The 19,833-nt window shown below is 35.6% G+C and overlaps 1 long non-coding RNA gene across 1 annotated transcript in view; it reads right to left on the bottom strand.

The window, feature by feature from the left end:
- Positions 1 to 15,321: 15,321 nt before the first annotated feature.
- Positions 15,322 to 19,833, bottom strand: part of LOC149137834 (uncharacterized) — a 5,030-nt gene continuing 518 nt past the window's right edge. The window contains exon 2 of the long non-coding RNA XR_016240633.1: positions 15,322 to 16,597. This is a non-coding gene — a long non-coding RNA (uncharacterized LOC149137834). The remainder of the gene's footprint in view (positions 16,598 to 19,833) is intronic.

Here is a 19,833-nt window from a genome sequence, read left to right as displayed (position 1 = left end):
TTCTGGAAGTGACAGTATGACAAGTAGTTTACTGTCTCGCATTTTATTCTTCTGAAGGTAGTGTTGAATATCTTTGAGAGTGGATTGTGGGGAACTAAATCAAAATCTTTGGCTAACGTTGATGATAGTTAGAATGGTGCATGCGAGAAGGTTTTGTCGGTGGAAGCATCATATATATTTCAAGTTCTACTTTTCTACGGGTAGCGTACTGGTTTAGTGTTGTAGTCTAAATCCGTGCTGGGATTTGGAGAGTAAGACGTGTGAGTTACTGATATCAAGCACTAGTTTTTCTAGATTATCTGAATATGTACATTGAGGGTGATGGATTTGTATGATATCACTTGGGTTCTGGTAATGGCCGTAAAAGGATAAGCAGAGACAGATCGTTTGCTATACAGTGGTGGTAAACAATATAATAGAAAAAAATGTTAAACACAGGAACAGATTACATTTCCCAGTTGAGCCATTTCAGTTGATTTACAAATTGTGTTAGCGATTTACGGCTGTAGTCGAAACTTTTCCAATTAGGCCGGTACAGCGCATTTTATATCGACGACATTTCTCCTGGGAAACCAAGCCTTTAACTGTGATCCAATATCCTTATTATAGGTTTCATAAAGTTATCATAATTGGGGTGGTTTTGTTTTTGTTGCTATATTCCTTCATAAGAATCGGTTCAGGGGAAAAATAAAGGAAGGTTACGTTCCAGATAATGCACTTTATTCCCTGCAAATAGTTCTTAATTTACAAACCACAAAAGAGACGAAGGCAAAGTTGCCTCCGGTAGCATTTGACATCGGAGCGAAAAGGAACACAGCTAATTTTGTACAACGCTCAATCAGTGTTTCTAGACATCACTATTCGTGTTAAGTGCAAGAGTAACACAAATACTTTAAGTACATTAAAGTACGCTGGTAAAAACAAATGTCTTGGAGTATACGCAAGTAAACAAAATAAAAAAATGACAAACATTTCATATAGTCATATAAAAATACACACATATACATTCATACATATACACACATATATATACATATGTATATCTCTATATATCTATATACATCTCTTCCCATTGTTATAAGAGCTAGTCTAAGATTAAAAATAAATTTTGCAATATCTATTTACGTATATTTTGCTGACAAGACAAAAAAATCTATAGAAGGTACGAAAAGACACACACAATAACTTAATAAACTCTAAGCAACACAAACAATGAAATCAATACAAAACCACAATAAAATTTTCTTGAAACGTAACCTGAATTCTTCGCAAACTCCTATCTTTCATCCCACTGAAGGACTACAAAATAAATCTCAGTTACAGAATTTGCAAATTTCACCCAAATTTAGAACTCATTAATCTTAACAAAAAAAGACGTTTGTATTGTTATTAAAACGAATTTGCATAAACATTGACACGAAGAAACATACGAATTTGAATTTGAGAAACAACATCGCGTCAGTTATCACAGGGCGTAAAGACATTGAAAACAAACAATTTATCCAGTTGAGTGTTAGCATTCTATAAGCTAGAATCTTTGAAAAGCTATCGATTTCGTCAGAAGATACACTAATATGACTAAAAGTAACACTTTAAGAGATATTTTAAATAAAAATGCTTACTGGATTACGAATTTCGAAATAGTCAATTTTGTGTCACTAGGATTAATTTTGATGCGACCACATTATGTGAGCTGATAGGTTTGTTCCAGCTCGTCGAAATGAAGAATTCTTTTTATGGTATTATTGTGGGTTTGTACAGGGTTGACAGGGCTATGAATTTGAATAGAACTTGTAAGTGCACTTTTGACACCCCCGGGTACCAGTCATTACAATCTTCAACAAATTCCGCCTAAAAGTGATGGTCAAGGAGTATCTGACAACGGTCAACTTCCTGAATATCATATTTGACCTAAAATCAAAATCATATAAATGCTTCATGAAAACAAGCATTCCCTGTTCTACATATACACCCAATACAACCACCCATAGAACAATATTAAGTATGTTCTATGGGTGTTCTATTCTTTTATTTGTTTCAGTCATTTGACTGCGGCCATGCTGCAGCACCGCCTTTAGTCGAGCAAATCGACCCCAGGACTTATTCTTTGTAAGCCTAGTACTTATTCTATCGGCCTCTCTTGCCGAATCGCTAAGTGACGGGAACGTAAACACACCAGCATCAATTGTCAAGCGATGTTGGAGGGACAAACACAGACACACAAACATATATATATATATATATATATATATATATATATATATATATATATATATATATATATATATATATATATATATACGACGGGTTTCTTTCTGTTTCCGTCTAGGCTTTGGTCGGCCCGAGGCTATAGTAGAAGACACTTGCCCAAGGTGCCACGCAGTGGGACTGAACCCGGAACCATGTGGTTGGTAGGCAAGCTACTTACCACACAGCCACTCCTGCGCCTATAAGCACTCGGATAAGGTGTCTTTATTAGAGGATAAGTGTATTGTCTCCTGAAGAGAATACCTTGAACAGTAAAGTATTACAGTGAGGCAACCAATAAGTAACTAATATTGGTTTTAAATTTTGGCACAAGGCCAGCAAGTTAGGGGGGGGGGAGATTAAGTCGATTGTTCAACTGGTACATATTTTATTAACTCCAAAAGACGAAAGGCAAAGTCGACCCCGGCGGCATTTGAACCCAGAACGTAAAGGTAGACGAAATGCCGTTAAGCATTTTGCCCGATATGCTAACGATTCTGCCAGCTCACCGCCTTCAAGTCGCTAATATTAAGAAATAATCTTCTTACGATACGTTCTGAGTTCAAATGCTACCGGAGTCGACTTTGCCTTTCATCCTTTCGAGGTCGATAAAATAAATACTAGTTGAACACTGGGATCGATGTAATCGATTTAACCTCTCTCCTGAAATTGCTGGCCTTGTGTCAAAATTTGAAATCAATATTATGAAATAATCCTTTCTACTATAAGACCTAAGGCCTGCAATATTGGGGGGAGGTGGATAGTAGATAACATCGACCTCAGTATTCAACTGGTACTTATTTTATCGACCCGGAAAGGATGAAAAGCGAAGTCGACCTCGGTGGAGATTGAATTCAGAACGCTTCTTCTTCTTCTTCTTCTTCTTCTTCTTCTTCTTCTTCTTCTTCTTCTTCTTCTTCTTCTTCTTTATGTTTTTTCTTCATCATCATGATTATCATCCTCATCAACAACAACAACAATAGTAACAAGAATAACTAGGTCTGTCTGTGTTGTATCATGTAACAAGAGCAACCTTCAATACCGTGGCCCCCTTAACAAAACTGGGTTAGTAGAGTTGAATGGTGTCTTACCCGAAAGTGACCCCGTTGCGAAACAACAACGCGATACTCGCCGCCGCTGTCAACAACTTTATGATGACAATGGCTCCAATAACTTTCGTCCCCACCACCGTCAGCACTCCTCCCAGTGCCATCTTCACCGCCGCCAGCACAACTATCATTGCTTTCACAGCTAACAGTACAATTGGAAACCCAATTACTATATCAACAACAACAAGTACACCAAGAACAAAATAAACAACAAGAATATGAACCACAGCAACAACTACTACTAGTTTTATAACTGCTGGTACTACTACGAGCACCACCACCACCACCACCGCTGCCGCCGCTACTACTACTGCTACTACTACTACTACTACTACTACTACTACTACTACTACTACTACTACTACTACTACTTTTGCTTCATGATTGATACCGCCACAGCCACCACTAAATATATCACCCCAAACACTACCACCGCAAGAGCTTCTGTTACCAATGCATCACTAATATACAAGTTTGAATAGCACCACCATTCGTCTACTACCATTACCGACGACCACGACCATGATTAAGACAACGACTACACCACTACCACTACCACCACCACCACCACCACCACCACCACGACTCACTAACACTGCCACTGCCGTCACTTCCGCCACCACCATCCCCACCTCCGCAATTATTATCATAAGAATTACAACTACCCACCACCTCCACCACCACCACCACCACCACCATCGTCATTGCGAACACTAATATTATGATCCGATTTAAAGACATCATTAGACTTCTTAATGTGTGCCTGGAACAGAACTGGACGGCTTCGGCTTTCATTGCCCTTGTTTTTGAACCTTCAACATTTCTGTAGTGGACAAACAAAAAAATGTTATGATAATGACATTGCTACTGTTGTTGCTGCTGCTGCTGCTGCCGTGGAGAACGATAACTGATCTAATGCAGATGATTGTTATAATGATCCTTTCTAATATAGACACAAGCCCCTCTATGTTAGCCCGCATGGGTAATAAAAAAAAAAAAAACAGATCCTTTCTAATATAGACACAAGGCCTGAAATTTGGGAGGGAGTTGTCGATTATATCGCCCTCAGTGGGTACACACCGAAAGGGTGAAAAGCAAAATCGGCCTAGGCGGAATTTGAACTCAGAACATAACGAAATGGAAGAAATGCCGATAGGCATTTTATTCGTCGCTCTAAAAATTCCGCCAGCTCGTTGTCTTTAATGATTTCAAATGTTGGTACAAGGATAACAGTCGATTGCATTGATCCTCCACCCAGGCTCAAGTGGTACTTATTTATCGAACCCGAAAGGATGAAACACAATATCGATCTTGATGGCACTCGAACGTAACGACAGAAGAAATGCTACTAAACATTTTGTCCGGCATGTTAACAATTTGGCCAGTTCGTCGTCAGATGATATTTGTTATAATAATGGTTTTAAATTTTGGTACAAGGCCAGCGACTTCAGGAGGTGGGCTGGTAAGTCGATTACATGGACCCCAGTGTTAAACTGATACGTATTTTGTCGAACCCGAAAAGGATGAAAGGTGAAATCGACCTCAGTGGTATTTGAACGCAGGACGTACAGCGGGAGTAAGATTGTAATGTTTTATAACAAACCAAGGCGGCGAGCTGGAAGAATCGTTATCCCACCAGTTCAAATTCACGTCCTAAGTTCAAATTCCGTCGAAGTCGACCTTGCCTTTCATCCTTTCGGGGTCGATAAAATAACTACCTGTTGAGCCCTGGGGCCGAACTTTCTGGCCTTGCACCAAAATTTGAACCAATATTTTATTACAAATTATTATTAATTTGCAGCAATAGTCCCCCAGCAAAGATAATAATAATAATAATAATAATAATAATAATAATAATAATAATAATAATAATGATGTATTTTAACTTGATACCTCCACTACCCGAACAGCGATCGTAAACACACGTGTTACATCAAAATACAGACCATCCCCAAACCCAAACACCATGTACAAAAAATAGCTGACAAAGGGTTGGACTATATCCGAGTAAGTAATACTCATTGAAATTTATCTCTATTTTTACAAATATAATGATGTATTTTAACTTGATACCTCCACTACCCGCACAGCGATCGTAAACACACGTGTTACATCAAAATCAGACCATCTTCGAACCCCAAAACACCATGTACAAAAAAATTACAAACATATTAAATAACACCGGTATTATTTCACCCAAGAATAACAACCGAGAAGTACGTACTGTAAGCTTGTTAAGAAAAAAGTACGAAGATATGAACGTGCAAAACAATCTGACAACAGAAATAAACGAACCGGTACCCTACGAAAACGACGACCGTCAAAATAAAGGGCCGGACGTTGTTCCTCATGTCCCGCAAACAAAACCAAAACGGCATAAATGGACACGTGAGGAACACATTTCGATCCTACACGCCTATTTCACAGCAGTACTCTACTCAAAAAACGAAAACGCAACAACACATACATATAAAACGTGGAAGAAAAATAATGTAAATATAGACCTCGATAAAACAATGAACCCTAACAAACTAGCTAACATAAGAAGATATATTCTAAAAGCAAAAAAAAAATCAGAAATAGAAATAGAACAATTGAAAGAAAAAATACATCAGGAAAATCTAGATAGTAGTCACACGGCAATGCCAAATAATAATATAAACACTGAGATAGCAAAACACGAGGACAAACGTAACATTCCCGGCAAAAACGAAGTAAACAAAAAACAACAAACCCAGACCGTAGAGATGTATAATAGTGTACAAAAAGCACCAATCCAGAACACCACAGACAAACATATGAATGAAAAGGAAGGCAAAACAAATATAAAGCCTGGAAATAACGAAGGGAAACCTAATAATTACGATACTATGAAAATGAAAATAACCGAAGAACTGAAAACCACAGATCTTAGAATGGACCACAGATTATATCTCCCAAAAATCAAAATAGACAATAAAACAACATCAATAATAAATAGCATAAACCTGGCCGTCACGGAACTAACAACCACAGAAACAACAGGCAATATCACTGAGCTAAATGACATGATATATGCGGCAGCCACTGCAGCCACAAAAGAAGCAGGATACTCACTCAAACCCATCCGAACAGGAGTTCTACCACCCAAACAGACCTTGTGGATAAATAACATCCAGAACAAAATTAAAAAAAAGAGAAAAGATTTATCGATTCTCAACGAAATTAGTAAACAATCAACACTACTAAGTAACAGGAAGAAAACAAAAATACTGTACAAATACAGCATTACAGAAAAAGACTTACCTGAGGCAAAAGAAAAACTAAAGCAAGACATCCTTGCCAAAGCACAGAGGATCCGCCGGTATGAGAAACGCCAACGTTTCTTTGAACAAAACAAACAGTTCAAATCCAACCCCAAAAAACTCTACCAAGAACTGGGTAAAAATAAAATAGACATTACTTCAGCACCAACAGCAGAAGAACTAGAGAAATTCTGGAAACAAATATGGTCGGTGAAGCAACAACCCCAAAAAAGGACCATTAAAACAACGAACTTAGCACCTGAGCAACTCTGGGCCCCTATAACAACTGAAGAGGTCACCCAGACACTGCAAAGACTAAGCAACTGGAAGGCACCTGGATACGACAAGATCCCCAATTTCTGGTTAAAACACCTGCCAGCAATGCATAAAAAGCTGGCAGAAAACTTTAACAACATAATAGCAGATCCAGAGACAATGCCTGAATGGCTCACAAAAGGGAAAACCATCTTAATCCCCAAATCCACGGAAACGGAGAAACCACAAAACTATAGACCTATAACCTGTCTCCCTACGATCTACAAAGCCTTTACTGCAATAATATCGCAGAGATTGAGTAAACACCTGGAAAATAACAACCTGTTTCCAGAAGAGCAGAAGGGATGCTGCAAGGGCTCATATGGCTGTAAAGATCAATTATTGATCAATAAAGCCATAACTGAAGACAGCCGCAGAAAGAAGAAAGGCCTCAGTATGGCCTGGGTGGACTACCAAAAGGCTTTCGACAGTGTTCCTCACACGTGGATTCTGGAAACACTAGCCATAAACAAGGTGGCACCAATTATCATAAAATACATAGAGCACTCAATGAACAAATGGCAGACAGTGCTACAGCTCCAAACAAAAGAGGGACTTGTGAAAACGAAAGCCATCCCCATTAGAAGAGGAATATTCCAGGAAGACACGCTCTCTCCACTCCTGTTCTGCCTGGCACTCACACCTTTAACAGAATTGCTAAATAGAACTGGATGCGGTTACAAATGCTACGGAAAAACAGTCAGCCACCTTCTATATATGGATGACCTAAAATTATATGCTAAAAACGACAAAGAGCTAGAAACACTACTACAGACAGTACACGGCTTTACCAAGGAAATAGATATGAAATTCGGATTAGAAAAAGGTGCCAAAGCAACCCCGAAAAGAGGAAAATTAGTTAAAAGCAGCAATATAACACTAGATAAAGCCAATGAAATAAGAGAACTAGACGAAAGCCAACCATACAAGTATTTAGGAGTCAATGAACTAGATAGGATACAACATACACAAATGAAAGAAAAAATAAAGAAAGAGTACTATAGACGAGTTAGATCAATACTAAAAACAGAGCGCAATGCTAAAAACAAGATAATGGGTATCAACACTTTAGCTGTCCCAGTTATAAGCTACAGCTACAACATCCTTAACTGGACACTAAACGAACTATGTAAAATAGACAGGAAAACAAGAAAAATAATGACAGGATATAGGATGCACCACCCAAAATCTGACATAGAAAGGCTATATATACAACGCACAGAAGGTGGCAGGGGTCTTATACAACTAGAAAACTATTATAAAATAACCACCATAGGACTGCAAAAATACCTACTCCAGAAGCAAGGGAAACTAATACAAATAGCCACGAAACACGAGCAAAACAAAAAACTGTTTTCAGTATTTAAGGAAGCTGACAAATACAAACAAGAAATCAATCTACCTAACAAATACGAAGAAGAAGAAGAAGAAACAACAAAAGCTATAAAACAAATGAAATCCAAACTAAAACTAGAACAGCAACGGACTATGATAAAACGATGGCAAGAAAAGCCCCTACATGGTAAATACTGGGCTAAACTAAATGCGAAAGAAATAGACAGAGAAAAATCCCAGCAATGGCTGAGAAGCTCAGGACTCAAAGCAGAGACTGAAGGATTTTTAATTGCTGCACAAGACCAAAGCCTCCCCACCAGAAATTACCAAAAACACATAATGAAAAGAAATATAACAAGTAACTGTAGAATATGTGGAGATCGACAAGAAACAATAAATCATATTATCTCTGGCTGCCCAGTCCTGGCTAAGAAGGAATATATTCACAGACACGACAGAGCTGGGACCTATATACACTGGAAGCTATGCCAACATTATGGAATAACAACAGAAAAAAGATGGTATAAACACACGCCAGAAAAGGTCACAGAAAACGAGAAAGCAACCATACTCTGGGATATGCCAATACACACAGATAGAGAAATTAAGGCAAATAGACCAGATATAGTTGTCAAAGATCATGAAGAAAAAAAATGCTTTCTAATTGATGTATCAATACCAGCAGATGACAACGTTTCTCTAAAAGAAATGGAAAAACTTTCAAAATACAAAGACCTGGAAATAGAGATAACTCGAATGTGGAATCTAAAAACAGAAACAATTCCTATCATAGTAGGTGCCTTAGGTATAATAAAAAAATATTCAGACAAATACATAACAAAAATAGCAGGACTTACAAATATATATAACATACAGAAAATTGCACTACTGGGTACTGCACACATTCTACGCAAAACACTTTCAATACAGTAAACATAAGAGCACCACAGCAAACCACAGCACATACCCAAGGCGCACAGAGCTGCGCTCGGTAGTGAAGTGAAAGCACGTTATAAAAATAAAACTACTGAATAATAATAATAATAATGGTAATAATAATAATAATAATAATAATAGTCAATGGCACAAATTAGTTTACAATTCAAGTAAAGTAAGTACTTTTACTTGACTGAAACTTACTTTATCAACTCAGAAAGATCAGATGCAAGTTCGAGTCAGTTGGGATTTGAAGCAAGAACGCGAAAGGATATGCTTAAACATTGCAACGTATATTGCCCAGACTTCTACAGTTTTTAATAATCCGCCATCCTCATAAAATTAAGTCAAACCATGCAGAAAAACAAAAAATATGTGCAAAGGAGGAATTCGAGTGCTGATGTCCTGAGAGAAAGGAATAGATTTTGAGGTAAATATGAGCACTACATAAGGGACGAGAGGAAGAAAGAGGAGTTGGGTGTAATCGGGTAGAGATCGTACGAGACTAACCAGCACCGAAGAGTACTACTTCAGTCACAGTAGAATTGGCAGAGGTAGGAGACAGCGTATCTATAGTCTAGGGGCCTGACTTTATAGTGGGTGACTTCATTCAAATCACTTGCGTGACTTTGATGTCTATCTATCTATCTATCTATCTGTTTTTCTTTCTTTCTTTCTTCCCTTCCGGTTATCTGTATCTATATCTATATATGTTTGTATATAAATATGTATGTATGTATGTATGTATGTATGTATGTATGCATGTATGTATGTATGTATGCATGTATGTATATACGTATGCAGTGGCAACTCATAGATAAAATTAGTGGGGTTAATGCTTCAAAAAATTTTCAGCCGTTGTTTTAATATTGTGTAAAAGGAAACAAACATATAAAAAGAAAATATATACATAAATTTGATTGGTTCACGTTCTAGCCACTGCCGGGTAATGTGTTTAAATTGTTCACTGAACAACGCCACGAATTCCCCCTTGTTTTTCAAAAATCCACCCCCTAAATTACAAAATAAGTAGGGAAAATCTGCCCTACTTTTCAAATCATGGCAGCAACACTGTAGCTGGAAGCAGGATAATAATCTACACTTTATCACATTCAAGAGTATAAACACGTTTCTAAGCACAACACATGTGGAGTCAAAAAGAGACATTACCTTTCAACAGCACACCAGGGTCGGCAATGTGTGAACCACAGTGCTCTCTCTCTCCCTAGCGTGCAACTTCCTATCTCGGTCATGTGAGTATGCGCACAATAACCAAACACTGTGACACTGGAACTGCGAAGCGCACAGTTCTATACAAGGATTTTTGTATTTTTTTTTCATAAACTAGGGGATAGCTACTGACAAGCATAAAGAGAGAATTAAAGAAAAAAGAAGACTCATTATATTGAATGTTATCGATAATATCGAGTGGAAATAGTGGGTGCTGCAGTTCTGCAGTGCCTATACACGAGCCGTCACTGTATGTATGTATGTACGTATGTATGTATGCCTGCATGTATGCATGTACATATGTATGTATGCATACATGTATGCGTGCATGTATGTATGCCTGTATGTATCTCTTTCTCTCTGTATATATATATATATATATATATATATATATATATATATGTATAAAGAGAGAGAGAGAGAAAGAGAGAGATACGTAGATAGACAGCTATGGATATATAGATAACTATATATATAAATATCACACGCATACAAAGATATGTATGTATGTATGTATGCATGTATGTAGGGACATATGCGTGTTATATGCATGCACGCGCACGCCTATGTGTGTTTATTTCTTAGATCTAAAACTGTAACATTCATGACTTAGGTTCATGCCTTCGAAATTCGAGGAATGAAACACGATCGTTAATATATTCAAATAACGAAGACAAAAAGATATAATTTGATTGGACGTGCGCGTAAAGATATTTTTGCGTATGTTCCGTAGTTCGAGAAATGGAGGTGATAAAACAAGTACCAGACTGAAACAAATATGTGGTTTACATAATGTAAGCCCTTACAGGCAGTGGACCTGCATAAGCTACCGTGCAATGATGGAAGCTAATAAATGAATATAAAATATATATATACGAAGGGCTTCGAAACTTCTTTCACATGATAATTACTATATTCGAGATTACAAAGAAAGACACTTGCAGAAGATGATGCGCGACGGAATTAAAACGTGAAATTTGACTGCGGCAGAACGGCCTAGACCACAGAAACATATCTACACCCATTTGTCGAAAACCTTTGCCTTAGATACTTTCGAGCTATATACTCATACATAAAAATATCGACTATGATAATTGCTCTTCATGCTAAACACTCGGCATCATACAAGTGTTTTGTTGATATCATATTTCGAAATCTTGTTTTGATTTCTTTGCCCCAGATGTACGCTGAAGTGGTAATCAAGACCGTAAATCTTCATGGTTGTGTCTGTGTATGTGTATATGTGTTTGTGTGCTTCTGTGTGAATGTGTGTGTATGTGAGTGTGTATATATGTGTATGTGTTTGTGTGTGTTTTTATGTGCGTATGTGTATTATTGCCTATATTTTCTCTCTCTTTCTAATCCCAGCGTCTCTGTTTTCCTCTTTTAATTTCTCATTCTATCACTCACTCTTCCCTGTATTTCCCATCTCTCTCTCTTTCTACATCCGAACACGCACGCACACACACACACACACACACACACACACACACACACACACACACATGTAAGCAAGTATATGTGCATCTATCTATCTATCTATCTATCTATCTATCTATCTATCTATCTATCTATCTATCTATTGATGTTCCCTTACATACATACATACATACATACATACATCATACATACATACATGCATACATACATGCATACATACATAATACATACATGCATATATACATATATATATATATTTATATACACACTTCGGTTAGAGGTTGTGTTAACCTCATGAAGGAATGGTTTCATCCAAGGAAATATTGGTTCAATACCTAGTATTTTGGAGGAATTAATCTCCTTAAAATAATAGGTATATATATATATAAAACATATAGTTCATATTCATATAAAAGAAGAAAAAGAAAATGAAGATTCGGAAGTTAATAATTCTTTATTATTAACAGCAAATTACTCATCATCCCTTACAGCTGTTTCCATGAATACTCAGTAAATATTAAGTAAATATTAAATTTATACGACCTGAGTATAATATCTTCACAGGAGAAAAGTATAACCTTGGATGTTTTATGTTTTATATGTTTTATATGATCATTCAGTCTACTATAACGAATTCATAAACACATAAAACATCCAAGGGTACATTTTTCCCTTGGAAGGTATTATGTTCAGGTCATATAAATTTAATATTTACTTAATATTTACTGAGTATTAATTGAAACAACTGTAAGGGATGATGATTAATTTGGTGTTAATAATAAACAATTACTAACTTTCCAATCACCATTTCCATTTTCTTCTCTCTTATAAATATATATATATATATATATATATATATATATATATAATAATAATAATAATATTAGGGACAAAATCCAAAATTACAGGTAAAAAACTCAATTAAAATCAATTTATAAAAAATTAAAATTAAATTGAGCCTTATAGATAAAGTATATATAAAATATATAGTTTTAGGGAAAATAACCAATTTTCAAGAACTCATCGATGAAAATCCACTATTACATATAGAAAAATTAATAATTAAAAGCACAATAAATGAGTATCATATAAAGTAAAGTAAATATCATAAGATAAATATAATAAAAAGATTTATTATATTTATCTTATGATATTTACTTTACTTTATATTATACTCATTTATTGTGCTTTTAATTATTAATTTTTCTATATGTGATAGTGGATTTTCATCGATGAGTTCTTGAAAATTGGTTATTTTCCCTAAAACTATATATTTTATATATATATATATATATATATATATATATATATATATATATATATATATATATATATATATGTGTGTGTGTATGTATGTATGTATGTATGTGTGTATGTATGTATGTATGTATACATACATACATGCATATATGTATATATATATATATATATATATATATATATATATATATATATATATATATATATATTCATTTCTTCTAAAATTATTAGGGACGCTTTGACTGGATATCTCCAACTGACTGAATCATAATTAGATAAGATTAAATAAAATTGAGGAGAGCTCAATTTTATTTAATTGATGTGGAAAAACAGAAGTATTTACAGAGGACTGAAGCGGAGGGAGAACGAGAATGGTATAGAGCGAGCGAGAGAGCCAGAAAGAAAGAGGGAGAGAGAGAGGAAGAAAGAGAGAGTGAGAGAGAGGAGAGTGAGAATGAGAGACGATAAAGAGGAAAAGAGCAACGGAGTGCCTGGTTAGAACAGAGACCCATAGATATTGTGGAAAAGGAGAGAAAAGGAGAGAAATAAAGAGAGAGGGAGGGAGGCAGGGAGAACTTCCTTTTCATTCTCTCTCCCCTCAATGTCTCCATCTTCTTACAAAAAAAGGGAAACGTAGAGACACAATCTTATGAATACACACGCATAGTCACATACATATACACACACACATGCACACACGCACACACTCACACACACGTGGAATGTTTGTCTCCATGTGTTTTAACTATATATATTTGTTCACTACCTAGAGAACTTAGAAAACGAACGCCTGTCTCCGTCGAATGCTTTCACTTATTGAATGTCTACACCGCTTAATACATTGTTTTATATGAAGCCAAAATATCCAAATTCATGTAAGGTGCATCAAGACCAATGACTAATGTCATATGATAGTGGGCATTAGTACTTATTGAGGCCATGCTCACAAAAGAATTTGAACTTACTATTGCAACCGAATAAAACACTGGCCACTGTTGCAGTTGTTCGACTATATATCTAACTGTTAAGTACTTATAGTCTTCGACAATGAACAGATTGGTTCACTCTGCCGTCCTGAGGCAAAATGCCTTGTTTATGAACATCCGGTGCAGTATTTGTGACAAGATACAAATCTTTCTACTAAAGACGTTTACATTTATTGAATTTTCAGTTTTACCCAACCGACAATCTGGCTGAGAGATTTAATTCGTCAATCTGGACTAATACTGTCACATAATCCTTGATGCTATCACCTGGTATATTTAGCGGTGACCATTGTGTTACAAGAAGTCGGAACAGAGCTCTTATCTGGTGATATCTCAGTATCTAGATATGCTGGCTCATGCTGCAGCAACACAAGAATTATGGCTTTTTACCACTTTGTTTCTCCAACTAGTCGCAGGATGTAGACTGTTAAAATCATAAACGCTGTTTTGCCTCATCTGGTCAACCTATAAAACAAGATAACACCCCCTTCTTACTTTACTTTGTACTTTATTACATGGGTAAAATGCTTTATACGGTTCTGTTGAGCATGGGTAAAGGGAAAATTAGTCCCCAAAGAAATAGTCCAGGGTTATGTGCAGTCAACTGGTTGGAAGTCCTAGAAATCACTAAACAGCAGAAAAGCGATGATAAATGCTTGCAGCTGTCTGTTAGGTCTCTTCGTACGTTTGCAGTTCAAATCCCATTGGAGCTGACATTGTCAATCGTCTTTCCTTTCCAGAGACCGATAAAGTAAGCAGCTGTCAAGTACAAGATGCAAACAGTTGTATTTTTCCCACAAAATGCCTGACATTGTGTTTGTGTTGGATATTATATATATATATATATATCCCTAATGGATCTTGGTGGGATTTGAACTCAGAGCTGGCGCAAATACCATAAGACATTCTATTCAGCGCTCTAATGACTCAACCAATTTGTATTTTCTTTGTTGACGCTAAACTAGTAAAATAACATCTCTGTCTTCTAAATATTTAAAATTCATTAACAACTTTATTAACCTCCTCCCTCCAATGAAAATTCAAAGAAGAAAAATCTCAAGCAAAGTACAGTGTATACATGATAACAAAAGCGTTGGAATTATTCCTTAAAATACGGGCTCTAAAAAAAAAAAACAACAAAAAATAGTCTGGGGAAATATTCCGGTCAGACATACAAGAAGTCAAAGGGCTAAAACTAAACAAGGGATAAACTCTAAGATCTTTACATTTCCCTGTTTATATAACACCTAAATTGTTTATTTTATAGTTCTTACCTCAAATATCATGACGGTTTAAAAAGCAGTCTTTCAGTCTGATTTTGTTAGTTGACGCCACTTCACAGAAATTCAATGTTAATATTCAACATGAAAACTTTCTTTATCTTCTCTTTCTTCTCTTGTAATTCTTCTTCTTCTTCTTGCAGTTGTTTTGTTAATGTTGTCTTTAGGGTCGATGCTGATGCTGATACTGATGATATTCAGTGTAGAGTACCCACAACCAACAAAGCTACAGGTCGATGGTCGACTAAAAGTCTAAAAGTACTTCTGAAATAACAGTTTACTCTTTGTTAAAGTTTTATACAAGTCGATACTGGATCAGATAATCAGACCTACTCGCTAAGCATATAAGTTACAGTGAAAGAAATCGGGTTTCTGAAGGCATTACTAAAGAATAAGTGAAAAATTAACAACCATATCAGAGATTATTACCGAAAGTACGGTTAACTTGGAGTTTGTGAGACATTCATTATCATTAATATCTGCAATTGAGGAGCTGCATAGTTTTTTTAAAGTGTGTTATTCTTTATGTTTGCTGGTAAAGTCCGAGCCGTGATGTAAAGTGACTCAATAAAGGTACTTTGAGGTGTTGAAAGAAGTGACATAGGGAAGTAAAATGTCGAGTTACGAATTCGGAGAGTGCTGTTGTTACACGCCAGGAAAGTGACCACTTAAGCGTCATCCAGTTTCATTACAAATAAGGGCTTGCAGAAATTGTAGTTGATGCAGTACATAAGCCTGGTAGAGGTGTAGCTAAGTTAATCGGTAGCTTAGAAATGAGTCTGGAGACCAGTTATTAGTGTATTGTTAGAAGTTTTAAAAAATGAGGTCAAATTTTGAGTAGGTGTCTTTGAAAGTGTTCGGATATATGTTGCTGGAGGTCATGAATCTTCTGATCAAGAGGCTGCGCAAGCTTCGGAGAAAAAATAGGAGCAGTTTGTTGGTCAGAGAATAGAAAATGAAAGCTGTGAAATATTGTGTTTTTTAGCTGCCGGAGAACCGTGGCAGAGATGTTTCCCCAAATAATCATTGCACAGCTTTTATCAGCCAGTTTGATAGTGACATCATTCCGATTCCGGAGGTGAAGAAAAGCGTGAGTGTTACGATCGGTAAACATCACTGGGCTTGAATGTAGTCTTGTCTAAAAATCCAGAAGGTACCATGGCTGCTGTTATCATCTACAAATAAAATGTGAACACTTTTGGGAAGGGGGTAGAAAAGCAAATTAAGAGGGATGTGGGCATCAGTTTTCTCAAACCGTGTTTTGTTTAACAAATCTGAAAATCATTATACATTACTTCAAAATTATGGTTAGTCGGGTGGAGCCCTTTACTTTAAACCAAAATCAACTAAATAGTTATTTGAATGGATGAGAAATACGTTACTTATTACAGCTGATATCGCCATAAAAGTTTTCTTTTTGGCTGTGCTGGGAATGAAACCTGTTCAATCAGAGTGAAGGCTAGGAATCTTTTGCTTTAATCTCATAAAGAAATTAGCGGTGATTTAAGAAGAAATGAGAATGCCACGCTTTAAACGCTTCTAACCGTGAAAGGAAAACGAAGGCATTCAAGATTTTACCATAATGAAACAATGTTATGATGGTCCATAAATTTAATCATCAAAATACAAAATATGAACGTTTATAAAACAAGGATATTTCATGGATCTTGTTAGAGTATATTTTTTGTAATACAACAGTGATAATGTATGGAGCGAAATCGAAGAGATAATCTGTTATAGATGCAACATAATACTAATATTAAATGTTGGCACAAAGCCAGCAATGTTTGAGGAGGGGTAAGTCGATTGCTTCGACACCAGTGCTCAAGTGATACTTGTTTTATCAACTGCAAAAGGATGAAAGACGAAGTCGACCTTGTGGAACTACAGGTTCAAGCCTAGCCATAGGCAATTTTCTCTGATATGAAAATAAGAATGTAGTGATGCAGCATTTATTAAATCTTTACTATCTCAGTCATACAGTAGCAGAATAATATAAATAAATTATAGATAAATTATGTCTTTGCTTTCGTTCCATAGTTATGATAGCTTACTTCTTGATGTGAAATTTAAAATAACTGCCAACAACTCTCGAGGTAGAACAAATAATAAAGTTTTCAAAAATGATTTCTCCTAGGTTATCTTGCCTTCAGAGCGACCACCACCATCACCACCACCACCACCACCACCACCACCACCACCACTACCACCATGTTACCAGGAGGTGATGAGAAGCCAAAGGAGTTTCCTCGGAGCCCAGAACGACCAGAGCCAAAGAATAGATGTTCTACGTCATCACCGAGCGGTGCGCGTAAGTGTGTTTACCAATAAGTAAAGAGGTATCAGAGACCTTTATTGATAAGTAAGGAGATTAGAAATTTTAACTACAAATAAGTAGCGTAGGACAAAAAATGTATTAGGAATGTTCTATGGAAAGGCACTGCTATGTTTGAATTAAGATATCAACTGAGAGTTGAAAACATTACGTAGTGTGATGTATTTAAAAAAAATATACGAGAATGAAGTTAATTTCGAAGAGATAGTATATAAAGAGCTAATACTTGATAGTTAACGTAAACAAGTATTAGAGAGTTAAAAAGAGTTAAAGACAGAATATGATGTAAAAGAGGTACTTATGTTTGCATAAAAACTAATATTCGTTGGTATGTATTAAATATAAGGCAGAAAAAATAAAAACAGAAAAATAGTTGTTAATATTACAATTTAAAAAATAGCTCTTAATATTACAATTTAAATTGTCTTGGAACGAATAACGTAGATAATATTAGTGAACCTAGTCACCCGATGAATTAGTACACCCCAATAAACGTATAACAAAAACCCTCAATAATAGTCATCAACATAACATTAGTAAAAAACATGAAAATCACAACTACAATAAACATACTAATAAACTTAATCAATACGAGCACCAAAACCGTAACTTTACTAACGGAAAAATAAAATAAATTTTAGTAATTCCCACCTTACTAACCACACTTATATTTATAAACCTAAGAATACTGACAACAAACACCAAAACTGTATAATTATAGATAAAAAATAGGAACTTTAATCCAATAAACAGAAAAAATGAGAATAATCTAAACTCACCAAATTCCTTCTATAATATCCGTAACCATAGAACTCTAATTAAGATGAGAATAGAATAGTAAGAAAGAAACCAATACCTTGTGTAAGAATAGCTGGCCCCACCCACCAACACAACCCAATATTCCAATAAAGCACACAGCAATAATACTACTTGGATCATAATCCCTTTTGCCAAACGTCTAAAAATCTAACTTTATTAGATCCATTAGAACGATAATTAATAAAAACTTCAAAAACTCTAAATATGCTAAAATATTTAATGATTAATAAAATAGATCTGGATTTTCAGTTTCTCCAAATCTCTTTAGGATAATTTTTTCTTTAAACAGTAAGAAACTGGATCTATTTTATAAAAAAAAACTATAATAACTGTACCTAGTACCACCAATAATCCTATAATTAACAACTACAATACTGATAGTAACCATAACTCCATTATCTCCCCCCTCACAAAAAATATAGACATAATACCATAGTACCACCCACTAATTCAAATTGTAATTGTAGAGACCCAAATGTCTGAGAAATTGTAAAATAAAAGAAGTTGTATACCAAGCAACTATTATTATTCAGGACTCCTCTAGATACATATACGTGAGTTGCACGAAAAATTAATTTAAATCGAGAATTTATAATCACAGATCTTCTTTTAGGGAACCTAGAAAAGAGAATAGTACAGGTCTATCTAAAAAAATTTGGCACCTCAAAAGAAACAATATTGATTTCTCCATCTCTTGGAAAATCCTATCTTCTGTCCCCGCTTACATAAATAATGATAAAATGTGTAGGTTGTGTTTGGAGGAAAGCTATAGCATAATGAGAATGAATAGAAATTTGGTTAATACTAGGGATGAAAAAGTTTCTCATGTAAGCACATGACCAAATTCCTATTAATCGATCTTAAATAACGCTTCACTCTCCTCTTGCTTAGATTAGTTAGTTTAAAAAATGTAACTATATATCACCCTTTTCTATGGAATACAATTACTCATCACATCCCCTTTACATCACTATATCTTACACTATCTTTGTGCATTTTATTTAACATTTCCTTCTAACAATTGCATGACCCACCATATATAGGGCTATCAATCTATCTATCTCTCCCTACACCTCTTTTTCTCCCCATATGTCTGGATAAAGGAAATTACAGCTTTGGTGTCCATGTACCCCCCCCCCCCCCCCCCCAACATACCCATTCTAACTATTACTGGTTTATGTTACTTGTCACTATACCTTATAATTACATATATTTTACTGCTGATATATGTACACGTGTATGCACATATAGTACTTC

Source organism: Octopus bimaculoides, chromosome 1 (assembly GCF_046866305.1).
Source record: "Octopus bimaculoides isolate indiv1 chromosome 1, ASM4686630v1, whole genome shotgun sequence".
Lineage (NCBI taxonomy): Eukaryota > Metazoa > Mollusca > Cephalopoda > Octopoda > Octopodidae > Octopus > Octopus bimaculoides.
The sequence above is the reverse complement of the archived record's forward strand: the minus strand, read 5'-3'. Positions and strand labels throughout refer to the sequence as shown.